Source organism: Heterocephalus glaber, unplaced genomic scaffold (assembly GCF_053883595.1).
Source record: "Heterocephalus glaber isolate CG9 unplaced genomic scaffold, H.glaber_assembly_v1.0 deba00001461, whole genome shotgun sequence".
In the NCBI taxonomy this organism is placed as follows: Eukaryota; Metazoa; Chordata; class Mammalia; order Rodentia; family Bathyergidae; genus Heterocephalus; species Heterocephalus glaber.
Genome location: NW_028258308.1, coordinates 15,741,709 through 15,767,996, shown reverse-complemented (window position 1 = coordinate 15,767,996; position 26,288 = coordinate 15,741,709). Strand labels below are relative to the sequence as shown.

Here is a 26,288-nt window from a genome sequence, read left to right as displayed (position 1 = left end):
TTGAATGTAGTCTGCTCTTCAAGTCTGAATAGGATAAGGCAAGCTCTTGGAGTGTTTTTGTTCTGATTTTTCTTTAATTGTTTTGCACCTGCCTTCTAACAGAATTACATATTTCCCCCCTTACAATCAGCATGTACTACTGAAATGTGGTACAATCAATAACACCTTTCTGGAGGATGTTTAGGAGAATAAGGATATTTAGTAAAGAAGAAACAAAACAGAGGCTTGTACCCATATCGTGTTAGTGTTTCACTCACAAGAATAAGGAATAGCTCACTCTGATCAGACTTCTTGGGGCTATTTCCTGCAACTGAATTATCTATCTTTCAAAAATCTGTCATGTATGATTGGGGAATGGGAATCACTCACTCTTGGAAATTATCTCAAGTCTAAGAACGTGAACTCTTACGCTTAGGAGCCAACCCACTGGGTTTTAACCCCAGCTGTGTCATTTGTGAGCAGTGAAATCACAAGCAAATGCCTGACCTCTCCAAGTCCTGCTGGGCTCAGCTGTCCAGAGGAGAAGGACAGTACCTCCCTTTCACAGAGCTGCTGTACAGAAGCAATGAGAGCCCAGCAGCCAGCCCCTGCTTTCTGCTCAGTAAGTGTTACCTTGTCATTATTATGCCTGGAAGATGGTCCTGTTCTCATCAGAGGATATTGAACTTTAGATTCCTTTCCATCTCCATCTTGGTTAAAGGCACCTTCATTGATTATTTGATGATGCCCCTTTCTTCAGTAATCTCAACTAACAATGAATTGTCTTTTACAAATTTAAATCAGAACTGTCATTCCCAGGTTAAACCAGTCCAGGCCAACAGGAGTGAGATTACAGGCACTTTCCAGCCTCTGATACTTCGCCCCTGCACCCTAGGAGCCCATCCCTCAACACTGCTCTCTCACAGTGCTCTGCCCTATCACTCCCTGCACTCTCACAAGCCGCCATCACCTCAGTAACACTTGTTTTTGTACACTGGCTTTTCTCCATCCTAGATTACAAACTCTGTAAGGAGAGGGACCATGTCTGTTTTCCTCACTGTTGGGATCTCATGAGCTCAATAAATATCACATTAGGGATGGGGGTGTAGCTCAGTGGAAGAGTGCTGCAAGGTCCTGGCCTTCATTCCCAGCACCACCACCAAAAACAAAACAAAACAACAACAACAACAACAACAACAAGACAAAAAAACCAATTTCACCAATTAAGTGAATGATTCAGGTTTATCATTATGAATGGTAACCATTACATGAGTTATAAAGCAGTGTTGGCCCTAAAGACACCTACAGCATTTCAATAACTTGCTTCTACAGGACAATAGTGACTAGGATGAACAAGATTTTTTGCATTTTATGTATCTGTTAGTTCTTCTGTTCCTGGTTTGGTTTCAGCTGGGTAGTTTCGTGTTTCTGGGTGCGACTCTCTAGAAGATTTTTTCTAGTCTCATCTCTTTTCTTGGCAAATCTTGTGCAAGTCTATGATCACCTTGTTTAACTCCATAGTAAATCAGCTCCTTGCAATTTGCTAATGAGTAATGCAAACTGGCAACACATTATTGATTTACAGAATTTGGGGAAACAGTTTTAGACAGCTGGGATATTTCTTTTGTTTACTTCCAGATTCTTGGTTGAATTACAGTGATGAGAATTGAGACTAATAATGTCCAGTTAAATGAACTGTTACTATGGAAAAGAATATGAACTAAGTATCTTAGTCTACCCTATCTTTACAAAAGTAAGCCTATTTCGGCTGGGCAATTAGCTCAGTGGTGCTACCACCTGCCTCGAAAACACAAGGTCCTGAGTTCGATCCCTGATTTTAAAAAAAAAGCCTATTTAGTAAACAATAAACACACACCTTGACTAGGTTTATACAGAAATGAGCAGACCAAAATGTTTGGTTATGTTTGTCATCTAATAATTCATCCTATATTTTTATAGGATACTAGAGAGATACTGTAAACAACAGCATCTAAACAGTTTAGACTGGCATAAAGGTCCCAAAGACTTGGCGAGGACAGAACTGCTGTCTATGTCCTTACATCCTTAGAAAATTCACCTGGTAAATCCCCACTGTATTTACTGCTACAGAAAAAAAATTAAAAATAAAAAAGCATCTTAGAGCAGAGATTAGACTTTCAGACCCTCCTGAGCGATAATCCTTACTCCGACATTGACTTTCTTTGTGGGGTTTGGTAAATCAGTTTCTCCTCTATAATACAGGGATAATAATGCTTTAGTCAAATGGATGCTGTGAGAATTAATTACTGTTATACAATTTATTGAAGATGGGAAGCCCTGTAAAAATATTGCTACTGCTTATAGGATTGAGGTCCCAAGACAAGGGCATCACACATAGCAAAGAAATCAAAGCATCTAAAAATCCCTACTGTTTCTCTCTTACAGTGTCCTCCTTAACTCCGGTGAAAACGAGTCTAGACAATTTTCAAGGACATGTCCCCTTCTTCTGTGACAAGAATTGTAATGCACCACTGGACCCACCTGTTCCTGAGGAGCCCTGCCTCCACCTGTGCACAATGGAAGGACAGGACGGAAGGGCCTTATTTGTGAGGATTGCTTTTGTTTCCTATGCGATTCTTTTGACCCTGAACCAGGGTCTTTCTAAATCAATGGATGCCCTAAAGACTAAATTTCAGGGAAAGGTCTTTTCAGCAGCACTTAGAAGGGGGTGGTTAGACTTTGAACTGTCAAGAAAGAAGAATGAGTCCTGCTGTAAGGTGATAACTAACTGGTTATAAAGATTGAGCTCTGTTCTAAGGAAACATGATCGGTTATAATAAACACTAAGGGCCCTCAAGACACTGGCTGTTTTTAGCAGGAGAAACTTCTATAACCTAAACTATCATTTTTAAATGACCAGAGATAAGAGAACACAGGTCCTGTAAGGATTAAGGAAGTAAGGACTCGATTTTCTTCCAACACCAAAATCAACCAATAGAATGCAAAACATTACCTATTATCAGCATTTATGTTAAGCTTATTTTTATAGACAAACCTATCAACTCAAGGATCCACAAACTACAAGAACAATACAATTTTCAGAGAGGTTTCATAGCAGTGCTAGAGATCATATTTTTGAAATGGCCTTTAAAAAGAGAAAAAATTAAGGCTATCTTGACTATAGAATCCTTGTTGTTAGAGAGTTCAAACTATAAGCTGAAATGAATTTAACAAATGGCTCTAGGGGCCAGGGATTTAGCTCAGTGGTTCTGCCACTTGCCTCGCAAGTGAAAGGACCCGAGTTTGATCCCTGACACCAAAACAAAACAAAACAAAACAAAACAAAAAAAACAAATGGCTCTACATGGACATTTTCTGAAGACCAGAATTCTGAGTGTGAGGCTTGGGCTGCTGTAGATATCCATCTATCCTGGTCCCTTAAACTATTTAGTTATTTCTTTTCAGATCACTGGCTGTACTTTTTCTGAGAAAGAAGATATGACACCCTCCAATTTTATTTTAAGGATCAGTTCCCCTTAGTTTTAAACCTCAGATGGGAAGAAAAATAAAAGGCAGAGAGAGCAATCTAAGTCTGTGTGATTTAACACAGTAAGGGGGAGACGGTCTGTACAGTAAGGATCGTGTTCCCTGTCACCTCGAGTGACATCTCCTCCCACTGATCCTCTACTGCTCATTCATTCCTTTAATCACTCAACAGCATTGAGAGGTGACCTCTATGCACTGAGTCTTCAATTTTTCCCTTGATCAACTGTCCCAGGACTTTATATTTATATATTGTGGAAATTCTCTCCCCCTCTCTCTCTCTCTTTCTCTCTCCCTCTCTCTCTCTCTCTCTCTCTCTCTCTCTCTCTCTCTCTCTCTCTCCCCCTCTCCCTCTCCCTCCCGCACCCCTCTTCCCTCACCACCCCCCCCTTTGCAGATGTCTGCATCCCCTTTAGGGTTTGGTGGTAGGGCTGTAACATGACAGTTCAGTGGTACTTCCCCTCAGTGTTCTGATTTCTTACTCATAGAATCTCAGCTGCAGATCAGTACAAAGTACTGCTAGATATTTACATGCACATCAAGGGAAGTATAATCTCTCAAACCTGGAAAACACTAACATTACTCAGCTGTCTGTATTAAAATCTCTGTGTTAATAATGCGAGTCCTTTGAATAGCAAAAGTTTGAAAATATTCACCATTTCTGCAGAGTAAGTAAACAGTTTGTGACATTTTAATAAAATTTCCTAATTAAACCTTTTAAATTTCATTTAGTTGTGTCATTTAGCTATTAGAAATGCCACATACTCATGAGATTATCAGGTATGGGACTTAATTGCTGTAAAAAAAACAAAGCAGTTCTTCATTACTTATCATTGCCTATCACTTAGAAGAAGCGCATTCAAGGCTCCCCTCTTTTCTTACAAAGGATGGATTGATTACAAAGTAATATCAGATACTGAGTACTGATCTTGGCAATTTTTATTCACAACAAAGATTAAAGCAATCTGAGAATTCTCAAAATCAGCTCTGGAAGTCTCAAATGGACGTTTTCTAAAAGTATGTATGCAGTAGATCTAATATGTGACGTGATCGCATATTCTATGTAGTATGCAATGGTATGTGTGTGGTGATGAACTGATTGTCTAAATCAACACACTAACAATTCTCGGCAAAGTGGTCTTAGGAGGACCACTCCTACTCAGACAGTGCTGGCCTCATAGGAGCCTGCTTTGGAACAAATCTTTGCAAGTCGTCTTCAAAGGTAATATTATAGTTTCTTACTTTTCCTATTCTCTCTGGTTAAAAAAAAAAGCCATGATAAATTTGCTAGGTAAAAACCCTGTAAGTTTAGTGTTAAACCACGTGATTAACATGTGCATAACTGCCTTGTCCAACAAGGCAGGAACACTGGATGAGGACATTAATTAGACCACATTCCTGCACTCACCTATCCTGGCTGCCGTGGAGGAGACCATCACGGTCACTGTCACCCTCACTGTACCAGCTTGAGCTTCCCAAGGTGCCTACTCCCTGAAAGGCCATGTTCACCTGAGTCCTGCCACCTGAGTTCTGCAGTGTATTGTTTAAATCGACTCTGACTTCCAGATCTATAACCTGCTACTTTACAATACTGAATGTTCAAATCAGTGTCAATAACTTTAGTTACATTTCATTCAATATTCACAGAATAAGTAGCTACTTTAAGGATAATGAATTAAACTTAGATACATGTTATTTACCATTTCCTGGCATTATGATAATTATTATGATCCAGTAACTGATCACTGTTTTACAGTTATCATTATTATATTTTCCATTTAAGCATATTGATTTATTTTTCTATGTTGTAGATAATATGCAAGAATAATTCATCTATTTGTAATGAAAGCTACACTCACTTATAAAGTAACTTTGTGGATAAGAAATAACAGTTATACAGTTATTTAAAGAAAATGATCTTTCTTTTTTTCTTTCTTCTGTTTTTTGGGGTTTTTTTTTAGCAGTACAGTTTTTGTAATTGAGGGTAAAGTGACAAACAAAAGTAGCTTGGTTTGGTACACACCTGTAATCTTGGCTACCCTGGAGGCTGAGGCAAGAAAATCTCAAGTTAAAGGCCAGCCTGGGCAACTTTACAAAACTCTATCTAAAAATAAAAAGAAGTAAAAAGGACTGAGGACACAGCACTCCCCGGGTTCCATTTCCACTACCCAACAAACAAACAAAATTATAAAAAGAAGTCGTTATTACACAACTCAATTATACTTCCCACTATATCTTAACATTATTTAGTAATAATACATTTATTAATTAGGTTATCACGGTGGCTATATGGAGCTGCTTGTGTTGATACTAATTTCCCTGTTCTTCTTCAAACTACTAGTCAACATGAAATACTGTAAAAATAACTTTAAATGTGAAAGCGGCTCCTTAGGGTGTTCCATGCAATACGTATAGAAGACCAAGCATCATAGGCAGGTCTTTATCTTAGCCTATGGCCAAGATCCCTAAAAGTATAGCATATGCACCCACTTCTAGCCAGCTCCCCTCCAGTACCTAACTTTACTCTTCTCAAATATGCCTTTGTCATTTTTTTTAGCTTGTGGTGCCACTGAAATGGAAAAATTATTACTGGCTTTAGACAAAGATATCTGCCTTATCTAATTACTAAGACATATTTGTTATTCTCCAAAATATGCAAAACCAAACAATGTAAAAGTGTAATATGCCAAAAATAGACTTTCTAATACAAATGAAAATGTTTTGAACATTGAATTTCTCGAGCCATTGCCAAACAACTGAATTTTTGTCCTTCTCAGATTGATGTTTATGTAAAAAAAAAATGCTGATTGAGAAGAAGAGAGTGGTGGGTTTCTTTGTCAGACTACTTCCCTAAAATCCTGACATTAATTTAATAGGTAGTCACTGCATGGTCTTTTACAAAAATAATTTCGTGAGATGGTTGTAAAACTCAAAGATTTGCTTTACACATTGTGGGACTGATGTCTATAACACATGCACAGTTGCAAGTAACAAGTTGAAACTCAGAAAGCAATGAAAATATCTTATTCTGACTTCTTACATAACAGTATCTTATTCTTTGAATTGCAAATTAGCCCTTGGCCAGTTGTGTGTGTGTGTGTGTGTGTGTGTGTGTGTGTATTTGAGAGGGAAAATGGCTTTCCTGCAAACAATAAGTAACTGAAAAGTATGTGGTTATTGAGTGCCTAAATGAGAGATGAAGGGAGCATTCACTGTGTTCTTTAACTCAGTTTAAGTTGCAAAAATCGAATCTGCTTGTCCTTATGAGAAATCATTTTGGATATGTTCTTAATTATCTAATGAAATCATTATAAATCACTTAAAAATGTATCATATAAATTGGTGAGGTTTAGCAAACAACTTATTTACTACTAAATTCAGTTCAGAACTCAGAAAAATACATGTAGTATTATTTCATTTTAATTAAAAAACATACACATTTATAAGTGCACAGAAAGGATTAGAGGTATACGTATTCTGTTATACACACTATTCTACACACTTTATATTTATTTCACAGGTTATATATTTTATATAGTATATGTGCACATACAAGGCACATTTATTTTTATATATTCATATACTTAGTTTTGAGAATATTTTATAATAAGGATCTATTAATATGCTCTTTTTTTTTTTTTTGGTACCGGGGATCGAACTCGGGTCCTTGCGCTTGCAAGGCAGGTGACAGAACCACTGAGCTAAATCCCCGGCCCTATGCTCTTAATATAGTAAAAACAATAAAATAAAGTTTGCAATAAGATTCATTCGTTGATGGGGAATGGAGTACAATATAAATGGCAAAATTTTGTTCCTTTGCCATTACATGTAGTATTGTATGAAGGGTGGCAGTTTGGGAACCAGAGAAACAGGTTTGAATCTCAATTCTATCATATAATAGTTTCATGACATTGTGCAAGTTCTGTATTCTTTCTGAATCAAAATTTCTTACTAGTGAAATGAGAGCAGCAATATCCATCTGAAACCGGTTATAATTAAATACCCACATGTAATTCAATACTGCTCCTTTTGGTCTTGGTGGTTGCTATCTTCTCCTCCTCCCCCCCTTCACTTCATGAAGCACACTGCATCCCAGGTTTCTGCAAGTCAGTTGAAGCCAGAGAAATGTGTGCTGGAGGAGCATCAGAGTGCACAGTACTCTATGTCCTCTAGACACACTTCAATTATCCCAAATCCGCTGTTCTGTGCTTTTTCCATAAGGGATTAATCATTGTAGAGACATCACTGACATGGCCCCTTCAAAGAGTATTATCCACAGTGTTCTCCAAAGTTTGGAGGATAGACACAATCAGACCCATAGGTTGGCTTGCACTGCACAACTGTGTAACTTGTGGAAAAATACACAGATGGCTTTCCATGACCTTCTGCGTCAGTGGATCCAACCAATTGCGGGTTGAAAATATGGGAAATAAAGTGCATCTGTACAGAATGCATACAGACTTTCTTATTCTTATTATTTCCTAAACAATACAGCATAACAACTATTTAGGCAACATTAGATAGTATAAGTAATCTAGAGATTATTTAAACTGTAAGAAGATGTGCATAGGTTATGTGCAAATACTACACCATTTTATATAAGGGACTCCAGCCTCCATGGAGTTTAGTATTCACAGGGGATGGTGATAGGGGTCCTGAATACACACTCACACACACACACACACAATCTCTCTCTGTCTCACATACACACACATATGTTACATTTGAATGTAGACATTTAAACAGCTGTTCTCAACATTGATTGCCTGGGTACTTGTTAGAAACACAAAATCTGGAACCCCACCCTGGATCTAAATCAGAATTTGAGGGGCACCCAGTTCAAGTGACTTTGCAAGCTCCAGTAGGAGAACTGCTGCCAAATGTAATAACCCTTATGCTCTATGGTAGCTAAAAGCTGCATGTAACCCTTGAATATATTCAGAACCTTTTTTGATACCAATTCTACTCTAAGGGAACTCTGTGTGAAGCTGAGAGAAGAAAATGGCACTCGGGGGTAAATTTTTTTGAAAAACAGTTATTTTTAAAGTAGTGTTTGAAAAAAGAAAAGACTAAGCTAAAAATAATGATCCAACAGAATTTGGCCCACAACTATTTCCATTTAATTTGGCATTATATCAGGCTATTTTACAAATGGAAATATTCCAACACAGCTAAAATCTTGTTCTATGTGGAAACAAGAATATCAGAATTACTTTTTTTCAATAAACACTTGAAATAAAAGTTATAATTATAATGCCATGCTCTTTCTCTAGACAGGTAAATCAAAGGCTGCTTTATTTATATCTGAAAACTGGTTTTGGGATTCTTCATAGGAAATAGATTAAAATTTGAGAATTATAGGATCTTAAAAGACAGACAAATGCATTTTCAGTTTAGAGTTTTATATGGAGGATAAAAGCAACAATGTCACTCAAACTTTTTAACTGCTAATAATGTAGTTGTGGTGTGGGCATTGGCTGTAATAGAAGATTGGGCTGTTGTGTTAGTTCAGAAGAAAATCTTCAAATTATTATTATTATTATTATTATTATTATTATTTTGGTACTGGGGATCGAACTTGGGACCTTGTGCTTGCAAGGCAGGTGGCAGAACCACTGAGCTAAATCCCCGGCCCGATCTTCAAATTATTAAATTGTTGCTGAGTAGTATATTATCTACAACTCACACTGTATGTGGAAATAGTCCCATGCTTAAAACAGGATGAAATGGAGCCTGTAATATATTCTAATTTGATCCATTCTTCTTATATAGCTATGCCCAAAAGGGAAAAAGACAATTATCTCATGCATTTTATTCTCACAACTTTCAGGTTGAAATAATTTAGGATTATCAGAGTAACCTCAAGAAGTCCTAGAAGGGAAGAATATAGGTTTCTCCATCATTTTCCCAACACAGCTGGAACCTGCAAGTAGGTCCAAGTGGTAGTGCAATGTGGAGTTTACAGCACTAGACTGAGAATCCCAGAATGCTCAATGTAACCTGCTTAGTACAGAAATGCAGGTTTTTGAACAGAAGGAATGAAATAATAGAGTGAAGTACAGAGACCGGGGAAGAAGAACTGCACACAGGATTCAAGAGTATGTGTGAGTGAAGACATGGTATAATGCAGGGTTAAATATATCCAGTGTTTTTAGAATACAACCTTTCAGCACATCAGTCTTGTCATTTAGAGGAAAAGGGGTAACTATGTAGAATGTAGGTTTTAGAATTGGGTGTGAAAGAATCAGTCATGATCAGTGTAATTCTCTGAACACATCCATGCTCACATACACAGAAGCCCAATTCTGACAGGCCTTGTAACCTCCAAGGGAAAAATCCTCCCAGCTGCTGCAACTCAACCAAAGAACTCACTGCCATCCTCAGGAGTCTCCTGGCCCCACACTGATCCTCACCCAGATTCAGACCTGCTGACATCAAACACTTGCTAAAGATGCAGGAATAAAATACAGGTGATTCTGGAGTCTCAGAATCTCTACTGAAAAGCATAACATATCATTATTCTCCAGGAGCACTGACTTTAATTTCTTTTCCAATTCAATGCTAGGTGAGTAAACAAGAAGATTGGGCAGGCTCTTGAGCAAGTCCTTAGTTAATTACCTTATGATCACACGCTCTTTTCTTTTTTTTGTTTTTGTTTTTTTTTTTGGTGCCAGGGATCGAACTGGACCTTGAGCTTGCAAGGCAGGCACTGGAACCACTGAGCTAAATCCCTGGCCCACACGCTCCTTTCTTCCATTGTTGATCAGCCTTCTTCCTAAATACAGTTAGCGATCTCTCCTATTAAATGTCTGAAAATGTTTATGAGGGCTGTGCTTTGGGGGTACATGACAACGATGGGCTTATGGAGCACCTAGGCACTTAAAGAGCCTTAGGAGATTTCCTCCAATAAAGGAGATACATATCTGTCTAACATATGAAAGAGGAAAGCCAGCATGGTTCCACCAGAGGGCTATCATCCTTGCCAATGACACAGAAATTAAGATCTAAAATTTAAATTATATACAACTCCTGAAATTTAGGGTACAAACTGACACCTTTGTGCTGCATTCAAATTTGTAAGTTTCCAATTTTCTGATAGCAGTTTTTTGTTAAATAAGCACTGATTGAATTGTCTTAAAGACAAGCTTGTCTCTGCACATATTTAAATATGCACATAATATTTGTAAACACACTACCCAAACCCAGAGTGTTTAGTTCACTGATTTTTTTTGCAGATTGTAATAACCATGATCATATTTCATCAGAGCAATAGGCACTGATATATTTGGTATGTTATCTTCAGTACTGATTGGATTACTTTAGCTACATGTCTCTGGAAATCTGGAACAGAAGACATAAACACAATATGATAGATGAAATCCAAAAATTAAAGAAAATAATAGGTTATGACTAAAGAAATGAAAGGCTTTTTAAACATGCCCGAACTCCTTTAGCTTAATACGTTTAAATAAAAAAATTTGCACTTCAAAAGGATTACTAGTTTTGGTGTAACATCTCCCTAAAAAAGGGAAATTCTGCTTTGTTAACTGAAGCTTTCTGCTGCTTCTAAAGACCTGAAAGGATAAGAAATATCCCAGCCTTTCTCCAGGCATCCGTACTTGAATGACACTAAATACCGGAAGAATGACTTTCCAATTCATTCTTTTAAATCGACTGATATTCTTGTGAAATATTTTTATCTTATTCTCTTTTAAATTTTTTTAAATGACAATTTCTTTTCTATCATGTTTTAAAGCTTCAGTAACTACAAAAAATTCATCTTCTTAAGAAAGAAAGAGAATATGAGTGGAAGGTGGCACCATTCATGGGGTCATTGGAGAGCAGCAGGAGGTCATCCAAAATCCACCCTTATCTTTATCCAGCCTGCGTGTTCCTATGATTTTTAGCACTTAGCACAATCTTCTGTTTTAAAACACACAGGTAAACTTTTTTTTTTTTTTTTTTTTTTTTTTTTTTGGTGCTGGGAATTGAACTCAGGTCCTTGTGCTTGCGGGGCAGGTGGCAGAACCACTGAGCTAAATCCCCGGCCCAAAACACACTGGTAAACTTAATACAGAGGTATTAGGTTTCGAATGTTTCTCTTGTGAGAAAACATGCTCCACCAGACAGAACATATTTTAGCATGAAGAAACTGATGCCTACTTTATGGTTACAATTTAAACCTTCTTTTCTGTAGGAAAAGGATTAGAATTAAAGAACTGTTCAAAGAGGAATGACTCAAAGAACAATGAGTTTGCAGTCTGATGCAAAGAAATGTAGATTGACTAACAGCAAACATAAAATGTACAAAATTTGTACAACAGGTTCGTTGTGTTTTATTTTTTGTTTGCAGTGCTGAGGATAGAACATAGGCCTCACACATGCCAGGAAGTGATCTACCACTGAGCTACACTACCCATCCTCTACATCACTTTTAAAGTTGGCCAAGTAAATTATCTTGATAAAAGTGTTTTCTTTCAAAAAAGTTTACTTTTGCTGCAAATTGTATTTTCTTAAAAGCCATTTACTGGGTTTGTGACATCTACTATCTCACTTTTGAAGCAAATGTCACTCCATCTTCAGTCCTTGTAAGTATTAACCTTCTTTAAACAAAATAGATTAGATAATGGCAATTAATCTTAAATTAAAAGTTTGCCAAGTTTAAAAAGATTAACTTTACTTTTCAGAAAGGCTAAAGATTGTAAGGAAGGAAGGACAGGGCAACTTAAGAAAACAAATATAAGGAGAATTTCCTTTTTTTTTTAATCTAAGAAAACATTTCTTTATCAAAGATAGCAGAATTTTGCCTGCCATACAAAAGTAGACTACACAGCTGAAGCCTGGAAATTTTCAAATAATCCCACCAACTTATCCTCATAATTCTTACTGAGAATGATGATTCATTTTGAAGACAGTGTTTTGGGAATGTATACAGGCCTGTAAACTCTACACTAAAATGTAGTCAGGCACAGTGGTGCACATCTGAAACCCTAGCTGGGAGGCTGAGGAACTGGGGAGGATCGCAGGCTGAACTGCAGCCTAGGTAACTTAGTGACTTAACAAGAACCTGTTTTGAAACAAAGAATCAAAAAGGGTTGGGGATATAATTCAGTGCAAATCCCCTGGATTCAATCCTCACTACCACAAATAAGCAAAGGAATACATAAAACAAAATGTGACAGAGAGATCAAAGGCTTTAATGGAAGAAGAATAATTGTCTATATCTTTCTGAAGGTAGTTTGGTGTGTGCAGGCAGTACTGATGAAGAAATATAGCCAAGGTTTTTGATACAGAGAAATCTAGAGCTAAATCCTTGCTCTACAAATTCTGTGACTTCAGGCAGACATTTAACCTACATGAACCAGAGTTTCCTCCTCAGCCAAACAAAGGGGTAGCTATTGTTCCAAACTGAAAGGATGGCTGTGATGTGATTCAAGGAGACCCAAGGTAAATCTCCTGGCACTTAATAGACACTGAATAAATGTTGTTTTGCTTCCTTTCATTGGCCAAGTGCCTCTTTATGTATGAAATTTCTCAACCCAAACACAGAGCCCAAAGGCATTCTAGATCCTTTTTTAATAGTAACTATGCCAATTCAAATATGTTAGGTGAATTCTATGAGTAGCATAAGGCTCTACTTAACAGTGATCTGGAAAAATAACAATGTAAGGAACTCTGAAGGTCTATGAAGGAAATTTTAAATGAAAAAAATTATTTAAAAGTCAGTTGCTTGATAAATAGAATGTCGTTAGTTATGTTTTTTGCATTATTTTAATATTCATGTATTTTAAGTATGCTGATTTGCCCACTGTACACTAAATCATATCATTATTTAAATTTTTCCCCTTTCCAAATCTCTATGAAAGCAATTTCTACTTTCACAGCAGTATACATCTGATGGAGAGATTTTAGAGGTCTTAAAAGCTTTGCACTTCATATTTGTTTGACTTATCAGGTGCATAATAAAAGAAAGTTGTGTCTATATTTAAATAATTAAGAACATTTGACTAGCCTATGCATGTGACATTATCAGCAACCACGTTTTAATTCAAATGTAGATATTCAAATTAGTATACTGAAATGAATAAAATCCATCACTGTAGATACAGATCTCATTCACAGTGACCAAGAATTATATGTACTTTACATGTTTTAACTCAAAGTTTGAGAGAATATCTTTAGTAAGATATAAACTGTCAGCATATATCATGAAACTAAAACAGATTTCTCCCATTAAAGAAGATAAAAACTTATGCCTTAGGGGAAAAATAGAACTCTAGTGATTACTAAACAATCAACCATCTCATTTTATATCTTAAATTCAGAGTTATAAAAAGACAACTCTAATTATACTGGAAAAGAAGGCCCACCTGCTATGGGAAAGCAGAGTAGTAATTTCATTTTCTCCCCACATTCTTCCATTTTAACAGGAAAAGACAACTTCCCAGAATGGCTTTCCTTTTTTTTTTTTTCTTTTTGAAAAGGTGCCTGGCTATGCAGTCCTGGTTGGCTTTGAACTTGCTATGTGGCCCAGGCTGGCCTCAAATTTGTGATTCTCCTCTCAGTCTCCTGAGTACCACCATGCCCAGTCCCCAGAGTGACTTTCAGAATGGGGAGGAGGGTGTTATAGGTCTTCAGTAATCTGAAAACCCAGACCTCAAAATGTAGTTACTTAAAGAAGCCCTGACCCTGTCAGATGAATATATCTTTGCAAAAACAGACATTGAGAAAGAACTGCTGATTTGACGAGAAAGGTTCTCATTTGTCTGGGCAAATTTTTTGCTCAGTTTTAGAAATCTTTAAATATTTAAGAAAATCAAATATGAACAAACCCCTGTTCATATAACAAATTATTATATCCTTGTGAAAATATGGCACCATTAGGTAAACTTCCAACTGGAATTAAGTGCATGTTGGTATAGGGAACCTTACCAATTAACTGTTCCATGTTTAATATCCTGTGCACTCTATGAGCATTTCTACAAATGTCAATGTTTTTCAATCAACAGAAAAAAAATTTTTTTAAGTTCTAATTCTGAAAGATTAAATCTTCAATATATACCTTACCAGGTGGCTCTGAAAATTAAAGGAGTTAATACATGTAGATCTTTTGAAGAATGCCTGGCATTCAATACATGTTAATTATATTTTTATTACCTCTTTTATTACCTCTATTACCTCTTTCATAGATTTTGGGGGAATTAAAAGTAGTCATTGTTGTAAAGGCATTCTCTAAACTATAGTGTTATATAGGTATATAGTCATAAGGAACTTTCACTTGTAACCCTCTAGTGTATATGAGGAACTCTATAGAACAGGATTTTTGTTGTATTCACTGTCATATTTTAAGCCCTCAAACAATACCACGCACAAAGTAGGCTAGTAATTTATTACTGGATAAATGAAAAAGAATCATGGTCATTTTTGTGATCCATTCAATGCAGGTGCTATTTTAAAATTATATTTTTGCTGAGTGAATCTCAGCCAGTTTCATAAATTTTCATAAAGCCTTATCTATGCAAGCTTATTTCAGGTATGGGGTATATTTTACTATCTACTTAAACTATCCAAATTACTAGACCTATGTTAAATAAGAATACCACATGTCATCACTTCTCAGCAGAGATCAGAATAATTGATGCTACGCATTAGAAGAATCATCTTAAATTTTAAAATGCACTGTAATAATGTCTTTGATCAATATACAACAGAGTATATGTCAACAGTTTTTATAGTCTGAATTATAAAACCAGACTAAGAATCTATTGAAATTATACCTTTTTAAAAAAGTAACTACAGGGCCGGGGATTTAGCTCAGTGGTTCCGCCACCTGCCTTGCAAGTGGAAGGATCCGAGTTCAATTCCCGGTACCTCCCCCCCCAAAAGTAACTATATTTTAAAAGCAAAATTTAATTGAAATATAAGAAAATAATGAAGCTTCTTTCATATATTTGGTTAAAACATTAAAGGTAAAAATATAAATGATATATTTCAAATCAACTTGCAATTTGAGGGCCGTACTGTCTGAAAATCCCCTGTATATTAAATAATATTTTCTATTACAAGGCAGGAATGGTGTTATTATTTTTAGTATTTTAGGATATACAGGGGAATTTGCATTGGGAACTTTGAGGGCTGAAATGCTACTAGTGAATTTGGTATAGTTTAAGAAGTTATGTATGAGACTTCCCATTAAAGGTTTTTCCAAATAATTTGTAATGCATTGAAAATAATTCTGCTTTTACTCATATCACAGAATTATAAAATTCTAGAGTGAGGTGTGTTCTTAGAGGTTGTCTGATTAAATAGGTCATCAAATAGCTACTGTATTTAGTTATTCATTATTTCAGTAAATACTGGCTAAGCATCCACTCATCAGGTCTTGTTCTAGGGTATAGCACATATGTAAAACACAGTAAGAGGCCTTCAAAATCTTAAAATCTGAACGTTGTCCAGCCCTGACTAACAACCCTTGGGACTAGAAACTAACAACTTTGGGAAGCTAGCTGCTCGTTCGGTTTTTGGATGAGGTCAGTGGTTAAAGTTCTTTTTTCTTTTCTTTTTTTTTTTGGTACCAGGGATCGAATTCGGGTCCTTGCGCTTGCGCAGCAGGCGGCAAAACCACTGAGCCAAATCCCTGGCCAAATGTTCTTTTTTCTAAGCAGTGTCATTTCTGCTTTACCATGGTCCAGGCAGTGGCCCGAGGGCTACTCCACAGAGCCTTCTGTAGCTCTTCCAATAGGACACTTCTCAAATACTCAGATGTTTATCACTTCTCCGTCCCCAAAGTCTTCTCCTCTCAAAATAGCCATCTCCAGCTCCAACTGTTATTTTCACAAAGCAGTTTCAAAATACTTCTCATCATTCTGTGTCCAACTCTTCAAGTCTATTTCTTGCTGAAGTATCTCAGCTCTGACCATCACACAGCAAAACACATTCTCTTCCTTTCCTTTTTTAAAAAAATTATATGTTCTTCTTAGTACATGTTTGTGGTACATAATGTTTTTTATATTCCTCGTGGGGAATTGGCACATGTACAATAACACATCTCAATTCTTTTTTTTTTTTTTTTGGTACCGGGGATCGAACTGGGGTCCTTGCACTTGTGCAGCAGGTGGAGAAACCACTGAGCTAAATCCCCAGCCCCCTCAATTCCTTTTTCATCGCCTTTCCTTTCTCTTCCTCCACCCTCCATCCACCTCTTGATTCTCTTTTTTTGTACATGTCTGCAATACATCGTGTTTACATTTCTTGTGCAGAGTTGGTGCACATACATAACACATCTTAATTCCTTTTTCATCCCTTATCCCTTGCCTCCTCCTTCCATCTCTTCCCTTTCCAAAATCATACCTAACCTTTTCCTCCTAACACATGAGATTCTAGCTACACTGATACCTTTCTGCTCTTTAAGAGCTGCACCTTCCCATGGTTTCTCTCATGCCCAGTTCCTTGGCATTCTTCTAGCTTCAGTATGCATATCTCCTGCTCTGAGAGCCGTCCCTCATTCCACCTAAATCAACTCTTCTCCATCACTGTCTTCTCTCACTGTTTTATTTTCAACTTCACACATATCATTGTGTGAGCTTATCTTGTTTATTTCTTCACATATTTATTGGCAGCTTCCTCCCTAGATAGTAAGTTTATCTTTCTTACTCTCAGAACCTAGAACAGGGCCAGAAAATGGAAAGAAGGGAAGGAGGGAGGGAATGTTATTGTTCTGGACCCTATGTGGATTCCTGTCACCACATTTTCTATTAACACAGTCAAGATTGCACAAGCATTTCTGGCAGTCATACTGGATTTGTCTAAGGCCAAAATAACCATGTCTTCTTCACAAATGGATAAGGTTCATTCTTATGGTGACATGATGCTGCTACTGAATCTTAGAAAAGGGGCTAGAATTGTTGAATTCAGTTCACTATTCTATCTCTATTCTGATGTGTTAACCAACATTTTTATCTTACCTATATCCTGTCAACAATGATTTCAATACCTACACCATATAAATCTTAGAAAACAAACATGTTTCCATTTCATGTACTCTTTCACAAGCTAGACTTGTATTGTGTTTACTTATATTTAAAATGGTGAGCTGTAACATGAGTCTAATCCATAAGCATTGCTTTATTTTTCTCTCTCTTTTGTTTCTATACCTTTACTTTTGAAATTCTTCCTCCACTGCCCCCCCGCCCCGCCCACCCCCGCCTCAGAAATGCTGACAATAGTGGTCAATCCAGTTGATGACCTGGAGTTGAATAATTAAGCTAGCTAATTATTATTAGCTACCTAGATTACTTTGCATTGTGTCAATAAGACCACTTCTAGGACTCTTATTTCAGCCCACTTTGGAAAAATCATACCCATTAAGTACTGCCCTCTGCTCTGGCTCTTACTGCATCTGTCAATTCTACCCATGAAGCAAAATAGCCGTCAGGATGTTGACCTTGATTGTAAAACCAGGCAGATGTATACCAGGTAAGGAGTCACTGCTAACTATAGAGTGTAACTCCTTCTAATAAAATGCCATATTGCTATTGAATAAAAATTTTAAAATTGCTTTTCTAGAGTTCTCGTATTTATTAACTAGCACAAACCTATACCATCAATAAGAATAGTTGTTATTCTGCTACCTTTATTGATCAGTAATGACAAAATTAAGAAACCAGCTGTGGGGGGGCTGGGGATTGGTCAGTGGTGCCGCCGCCTGCCTTCAAAACACAAGGTTTCAAGTTCAATGCCCGGTACCAAAAAAGAAGAAACCATCTGGGATTCCTAGAGCAAGTCACTGTGCTACCATCACAGAGTAGCTTCTTAATCCCTTTCCCTCATGCATAGCTGGCCCTAGAAAAGAGTAAGTTACAATCTTATATCTGTGTCACATTTCAGCATCCTGCAATACCTGGTTCCAACTGACTCTAGCAGGGACTACGGCTGTCACATTAATATAAAGAGTCTAGGTAACATCTGGATTGTCACAGTTCCAAACAGACCATAGTCGCATAACAGAAATAAATTAGGCCACTGAACTGCCTTCATTTATGAGCTGTGACAGAATTTAAAGAAAAGTAACTTATGCTGGAAAAAGAACAGAAAATCAAAACAAAATTTACATCAATAAGAATATGTGATTTACTGTTGGAACCACCTGAGAAGCAATATGCCAAAGAAATAACAACAGCAGCAAAGAAATGAAGATGAGATAATTCCTTCCCACTTGCTTTTTCACTTTTCTGAATGAAGCTAGTGGATCCTACATCACATGAGACAGAGCAGAGTCTAGGGCCTACTCTCTGAAGAGATTTCTGCTGCTAGAAAGAATTGTGTCTAGTGCCTTGAAACAGTCTTGAGAAACAGAGGCCACAGATTAAGTAAACTCATCCAATAACCCTTTCCTGGGCAAAAAAAAAGACTGATTTCAGTATGCCAGACTTTCAGCATCCCCAAAGCAATTGACCTCTGTTCATTGAACAAGCAATAGCAGAGCATTAGTCAATGATTTTTTAAAAAATGGTTTCAAAGCTATTGCTTCATTCTCAAACATGCAAAGGTATCCTGTCATTTAAGGGGTTTAAAGGCATTTATTGATTATAGTGTTTAGACATTAAAATAAAAAAGAGACTTTAGAAATTTAATTTTGTGAAGAAATGCAAGATGCTCATTAATTAGAACATAAATAACATCGAGCAAAGTTAATAAAGTTAATATGATTAGATTTCCATGAAGATATATTAATGTGAGAAGTAAAGTGATATTTGCAACCTCTCAGAAAATTGTGAAGTTGTAAAGGTTTCCTAAACAGTCATATATTAGGTTGCACAAAAATTGATTTTCACTCCGTATGTTACCTATCATAAAAATTGCACACATTCATGCCTGGAACAATGGAGTTCCTGGACCACTAGACTGGGGGTGCTTGTGAGTCTAGGTTCTAGGAGACCCTGTTTACCTCTTCATAGTCTCCTTATGTCCATTGGTTTAGGAGCCTCACCAATTGCCAAATTTATACATTTTGCAATCATGGAATGGGAAGCAAATATGATATTAGCTAACTTGGAGACCATGAAAACAAATGCATTTGAATGTAGGGTATGATGATTTACATCCTGTACCAATATAATGAATATCCATGAGTTGTTTCAACATGTATAGTTGACTCAATTCTATTGGTCAAAATAGTAAGTTTTTTTAGACAGCTCAAAGAAAACGAGTTAAAATTATTTTAGATTGTGCTGGACCATGATGATGCTGTTGTAGCTTTGGTTATATATATTATATTATAAAGAACAAATGATTTCATTCTTGAAAGAGTGTTTTAGTTTATACCTGGAGGAGACAGTCAGCTGTAGTGGCTATCTTGGATTTCCTTATGTAAGTAGTCAAATTTCAGTCATAAAAAGAAAAACTATTGCATAGTCAACAGACACGTTTTAAATTATTTCACCAGGTTTGAATATAGTCATGTACCACTCAATAACAGAGATACATTCTGAGAAATATGTCATTAGATGATTTTGTTATTGAGTGAACATCACAGAGTATGCTTAGCCATTCTAAGATTGCTACAATGTCACTAGGTGATTTAATCTGATGGGACCACTCTTATGGATGTGGTCTATCCTTGACCAAGATGATATTACATGGCCTTTGCCTATATCAACTTTATGTCCAATATAAGGAACCAGGACTTGTTTAATTAGTTCATAGTATTTTATGTGTGCTCCATTTCAAACATCTTGAGCTACTCTTCTGTGGTTTCCATGTCCTAACACTTCCCAGCTTTGCCCTTTGTATGTTGACTACTTTTTCACAGTTACCTTTTCAGACTTGTCCTGCCCTACCCAGTGTTCTAGCTCCTCTAGACTTCCCATTCTCCTCATTTTTGCCTCTTTCTCAGGTCATCTCATCTGTGCTCTCCATTCTGACCTCCATACAGATAACACAGCACTTTATCCTGCATTCAGAGTTCTCCAAACTCTAGTCCTAGATAAAATCTATTGCACACATATTCTCAAACATTCCAAGACACTTCAAACTTCACCGTGTGTCTTGCCCACCAATTTGCCTTTATATTTAAAGTAGAACTTTTGGTGGCCTCCCCACTAGATGGTTTACCTAGTGTTTCTTATCTCAGTAAATGACATCATCAGCCAGTTATGCAAGTCAGAAACCTAGAGGTTATCTTGGTTACTGCAATTCCTGCATATCATCAACTCTAGTCAATTTTATTTCCATCTCCGATAATCACTACCTAAACACAGGCTATTGCCACCTCTGATCTAAACTACTGGTGTAGGAGGATTGTGGGTAGGATTCAGAGAAATCAGTCAGGTAAGAGAACCAAGAAGCTTTAAGAAGGCAAACTGGTGGAAAGAAAAGCATGTAACCAACAGTGGAAAAAATATACTAGAAAAGGACTGAAAAGATGCCACTAGATTTAGGGATTAAGAGATTACTAGTGACCTCTGAGAGTCATTTTGGCAGAGATGCAGAGGTAGAGATGTGTTTACAATGAAATAAAGAGTAAGTGCAAACGTTCCAATGAAATATGAATTATTCTTTCTATTATGTTAACTATGAAGGGCATGAGGCAAGAAGACAGTTGTTTCCGGGACAGGCACTACTGAAAATGTTTTTAAAAGGATGGTGAAAACTTATACATTTATGATCTGAGAAAAGAAAGGGAAAATGATGCCACCATAGCTATATAAGTGGTGGTGGTGGGGAAATTTCAAGGAGCAGGATCCAGAGGAAGCAGAGGCAAATAGAACAGTGGATGAAGAGGCATCTCCTTGATACAGAGGAGAGAAATTGTGATGAAGTACATAGGAGATAAGCTCTCATTTCTTAATGATTTAGAAGAACATATTATCAGAAACAGAAGTGAAAGCTGTCAGAGAGATCAGATTGTTGAGATACTAATTGATTCAATGAACATTGGCCAAGGTCCTAAAATGAGCAGAGCATTGGGAAGCCAGCAGTAAACTAGAATGAAGTTACTACTATTCCATGAAAATTCTAATTCTCCAGAGGATGACATTTTAGCACTGAGTATTAAATCCATAATGATGAGTAAGGGAAATGGGTGAAAAGAATATCTTCAAACCACAAGCCAAAAGATGCAAGGGGATGATCTTTAGGTTGATAGGTGATGCTGTGAAGTGGGCTTGAAAGGAGGAGATTCTGAATGAAGATCAACAGAAAATAGTGTTAAAAAGGCAGTAAAAATGCCACTTTCGCTGAGGGTTCAGAGGCCAGATCTAAAGGGACAAAAGCCAGTCTGGTTTCAAAGCCAAGTGATATGGTAATCATAAAACAAATAGGCAAGCTAGTAGCTTCTGGAATTTCACTAAATACAAGGCACTTACTGTACTTGCACTCAGTGCTCTGTGAGTGTAGAGGGAGACCCAGGAGGCTGCCCTGTGAGGAATGTCACAAGGAGAGAACACCCACTGCTTCCTGCCCTTCCCTGCTGTCCCAGGCTGCCAGGCCAGGCTTTCCTGGGGGAGCACTGGGATCTGATGGCAGACACCCACCTGTTTAGAGTTCAAATAATACAACTTGAAGAAAAGCTGAGCCATTTTCGCCCTGAGATCAGCATACGGATGACATATGGTCTACATCTCCTCTTTTATCTCTAATCCTGACACCACAGTTTCACAATTTATTCAGCATCTGAGGGGCCTAACAGGGGACTGGGATCAAAGTGAACCAGAGAAAGGATTAATCCAGATAAAACAGAGGTTTTGAGGATAGTCCCGAGAAAATATTTAAAGAACGTGGTGAGTGTGTATCTTTGTCTCTCCTGAACAAATCTTTTTCCAACTTCCATAGTTACTTCTGGCATCTCAGTTCATGGCCACAGCAGCACAAGTCCGATGCAGGCAGACATGCTTCAGGCTCCCAGACTCAGAGGCAATGACAGATGGGTATGTGAAATAATCTTGCTTTGCGGTTTAGTTGTGGCTGTAGCTAACTAGGGTCTTGATAAATAATTTGTTTAAGGCAGGCAAGGCCAATATGCATTGTTTTTGTTTTTGTTTTTCTTAGAAGTTCCCTCTTGCAGTTATAAGCAGAGCCAGAAATGTGACTCTACTTTTCCTCAACTTCACTACTGTACAACTGTTATCATAGTATTGTTTTTTCAACCATTTTAATTAATGTTGTTTTGTGAAATTTCTTCCCAAATCTATTTCTCTGCAGAGTGTAATTTTAGAAAGCCAAAATGTGTCAAGTGATCTAAAATTAATTACCCTATTTTCCACTTTGAAAATAACAAACTATTCATCAATTTGGGTTTTTGTTTAGATCAGAGAGGCATAATGATTTCTTCTACTAAAACCTTTATTTGGATATAATATCATTACAAGTAGCAAACATTAGATATTATTGTCTTTTCTTCTTATTTCATTTGAAGTGTCAGCAGGACTATTTTCTTTCTTCTTTATCTTTGCCTCTAGTTTGTTTGAAATATATATATATATTTTTTGGTACCAAGGATCGAACTCGGGTCCTTGCACTTGTGCAGCAGGCAGTGAAACCACTGAGCTAAATCCCCGGCCCTTGTTTGAAATATTTTTAATCCAATTTCTAACTAGTTTTCAAGGAGAAAACGAAATAAATATTTTTTTCTTGCAAGGTAGACGCAACTATTGACAAAATATTATTTGCACATTAAAGTTTCTGCAACATACTAAATTATAAAACAGTATTATTACTGTTTGTGGTACTGTAGATTGAACTCAGGGCATTCACATTGAGCTACATTCCTATTTCCCCTCCTCTCCCTCACACCTTTTTTTTTTTTTTGGTACTGGGCATCAAACTCGGGGCCAAGTGGCCGAACCACTGAGCTAAATCCCACCCTCACCTTATTTTTAATTTTTGAGATAGGTTCTTATTAAGTTACTCAGGCTGGGCTCAAACTTCCTCCTGCCTCCGTCTCCCAGAATGTTGGAACTGCAGGCATGGGCCACCACACCCAGCTATAACAATACCAGTATAATACATTTTTGCTAATTTTTAGAAACAAAACACAATTTACAAATAAATGGAAGAATTTTAATAAACTGAATATTCAGCAGTAGCTGTAATATTGTATGGGACTATAATAAAAATTGTTAAATTACACATATATTAGAGTACTCTCAGGTGATTTTTCACATAGATAGAAGGACACTGAGCATTCATCTAAAAGAAAGAACCATTCAAAAATTATGATCCAGTTCTTTATCTCTGCCTCTCTCTTCTCTTCTTTGTTTCTGACAGAAAGGCTTAGATGTTAGTGTGAGTCATTACAGTAGTTAAGTGAATAAAAGAGGAGGAGAAAGAGTACTTGTATTTCCATTTTAATAAAACTTTTAATAATTTTCATATACCGTCGTCACAATTATCTAAAAGTATGGTAATTTAAAGTTAGAAATGAAAAGAGGATTCAGTCTTTAGAGAGGCCAGGTCTTTATTATACACCAATAATAATGAGAACATCCATTTATTTATTTACCCATTTAATACATACAGAGCGCCATCTGCATGGCACTGCCTTAGGTCTGAAGGACTTGCGGCAAGGAACAAAACATTCCTCTCCTAATGGGGGATGTGCGCTCACGAGGGATTCAGATCAACAGGAAGTGAACCCATGAACGAACTGAATTTCAGGAGTGATGAGGAAATAGAGCAGTGTGAGGATAAAGCGGCTGGTGGACTAGCAAAGGGCCCTCTGAAGATGAAACCCAAAAGAGGATCAGGAGCAGCTGGGGACCACTGTGTGGAGATGTTCTGGTCAGAGAGAAGAGCCAATACCAAGGCTGTGAGGAAAGAGTGAGCTTGCCCTGCTGGAAAACTTTTGGGAGAAACTTAATGGCTGGGGAAGGATCTAGGGTTTGTCTGAGGGTAAAGCAGCTAAGAAATAAAGAAGGAAGAGTGTTATTTATAATTGGAGAGATTATAACTTTCTTTATCCCTGTATTACTTTACCCATTTATTTGTTCATTACCCTACCATGCTTAAAATAACACCACTAACCAAGTTCCCTATGTCTTCCATTGTACAAAGAACAAAAGAAACATATTTCTATCATGGTAAATAGTGTTTCCAGACATACTTGTCATTTCTTTGCCTTAATGCCATAGGCCAGACTTGAAATTTTTCCAAATTTCCTTTGGGATTCTATTACAGGTCTACAACCTCTTATCTGTAGCATAAAACCTAGAAAGTTAGCTACAAAAACAGAATAAAGAAAATACAACGGGTGACAAAATTCAACTTGTATGGACTTATGTACCTTATTTAACCCCCTAGGTTTGAACATGCATGAGTTTCATACAAGAAATATTAACATGTTTAATTGTCAGGTGCAGCCTTGGACTTTAATTGTATTATATAATAGACAATACAATCACCACATTATTTTCCTAAAATCCAAAAATTCCTGAATAAGTTTTGACTACAGAATGCTACAAGGATTCATGAAATTTAATATCGCATAAAGAACATACAGCAGGGCCAGTGGAGAATGCCACCCTTAATTTAACACTACTAAAATTTACTGCTTCATGCTTAGTGCCTGTGAGTGGCACTTCTACAAAGCCAAGCTCTTTTGGATTTGATACTTCATCAAAAATAAGCTTCTAGCCAGGTAGGGTGTTGCACATCTGTAATTCCAGCTACTCAGGAGGCTGAGGCAGGAGGATTACAAGTTCAAATCTATCCCTGGGCAACTTAACAAGATCTTGTCTCAAAAAGTAAAGAAAGCCTGCAGCTACAGCTCAGGGGTAGAGCACTTGCCTAATTTGAGGCAGCGCCCCATCCCCACCCCCTCAGGGTTCGATTCTCACTACTGACAAAAAAGTCCTGCTTCACATACCAGAATGACCTTGTTGAAACATCTTCACATATAAATTATTTAACATACATATATATATGTATGTTGTAAATTTCACATTAATTTACATACTGGGAAAAATAAATATGTTAGTCCCTTATAAAATCACATGAAAGAGAAGCTAATTGCCTATGAGTGAACATATCATGAAAGGAAATCAGGCATTTCACTTAGCTGAAGTGACTGTTTATGAGAATTAATGTCCATATTATGAATAGACAGATGGTCTATTTAACCAAACATATTATAGTTTGTCATTTCTTATCAACCACATGGATTCAGGAGTAATGAGAGCAACTGCAAGCAGATTTGCAGGACATTGTACATCAAGAAGTATTCCTTAACCATCTTATCCCAGAAGTATTAATTTCAGAAATCTGACATGTTAATATAAAGTGCAAAGCTTGGGCCGGGGATTTAGCTCAGAGGTTCCGGCGCCTGCTTCACAAGTGCAAAGTCCCAAGTTCGATCTCTGGTACCAAAAAATAAAGTGCAAAGCTTTAGATAATTATGTACCACTTGTTTGGTATCTTCAAACAAAAGGTATGAAATCTCTAAATTTTTGATCTTAGACAAAACAGTACATGTTGAAGCTTCTGGGTTGGCTAAAGATGAGTTAAAAGGGATTCTGTTGTTGTTTATTCTTTCCCTATGTTCACAATCCCTCCCTCAAAGTTATTAGTACAATGAAACAAGGTAAATGCAAATCTGATTGTATTACTTGTGTGTATCAAACCCTTCAATGCTTCTCTGCACCCATCAGATAAAGTTCCCCTAAAAGTAAGCTCCAAGAGGACAAGAAATGTTCCAGATTGTTTTGTTCACTGATCTATCCTCAGTGTCTACAGCAGTATTAGCACATAGAAGGTGCTTTACAATTATTTCCTAAACTGTTGAATGCATGGAA

The 26,288-nt window shown here is 37.0% G+C and overlaps 1 protein-coding gene across 21 annotated transcripts in view; it reads right to left on the bottom strand.

The window, feature by feature from the left end:
• Positions 1-26,288, bottom strand: part of Tenm3 (teneurin transmembrane protein 3) — a 2,554,979-nt gene that overhangs the window by 529,382 nt on the left and 1,999,309 nt on the right. The gene's annotated exons all lie outside the window — the stretch shown is intronic.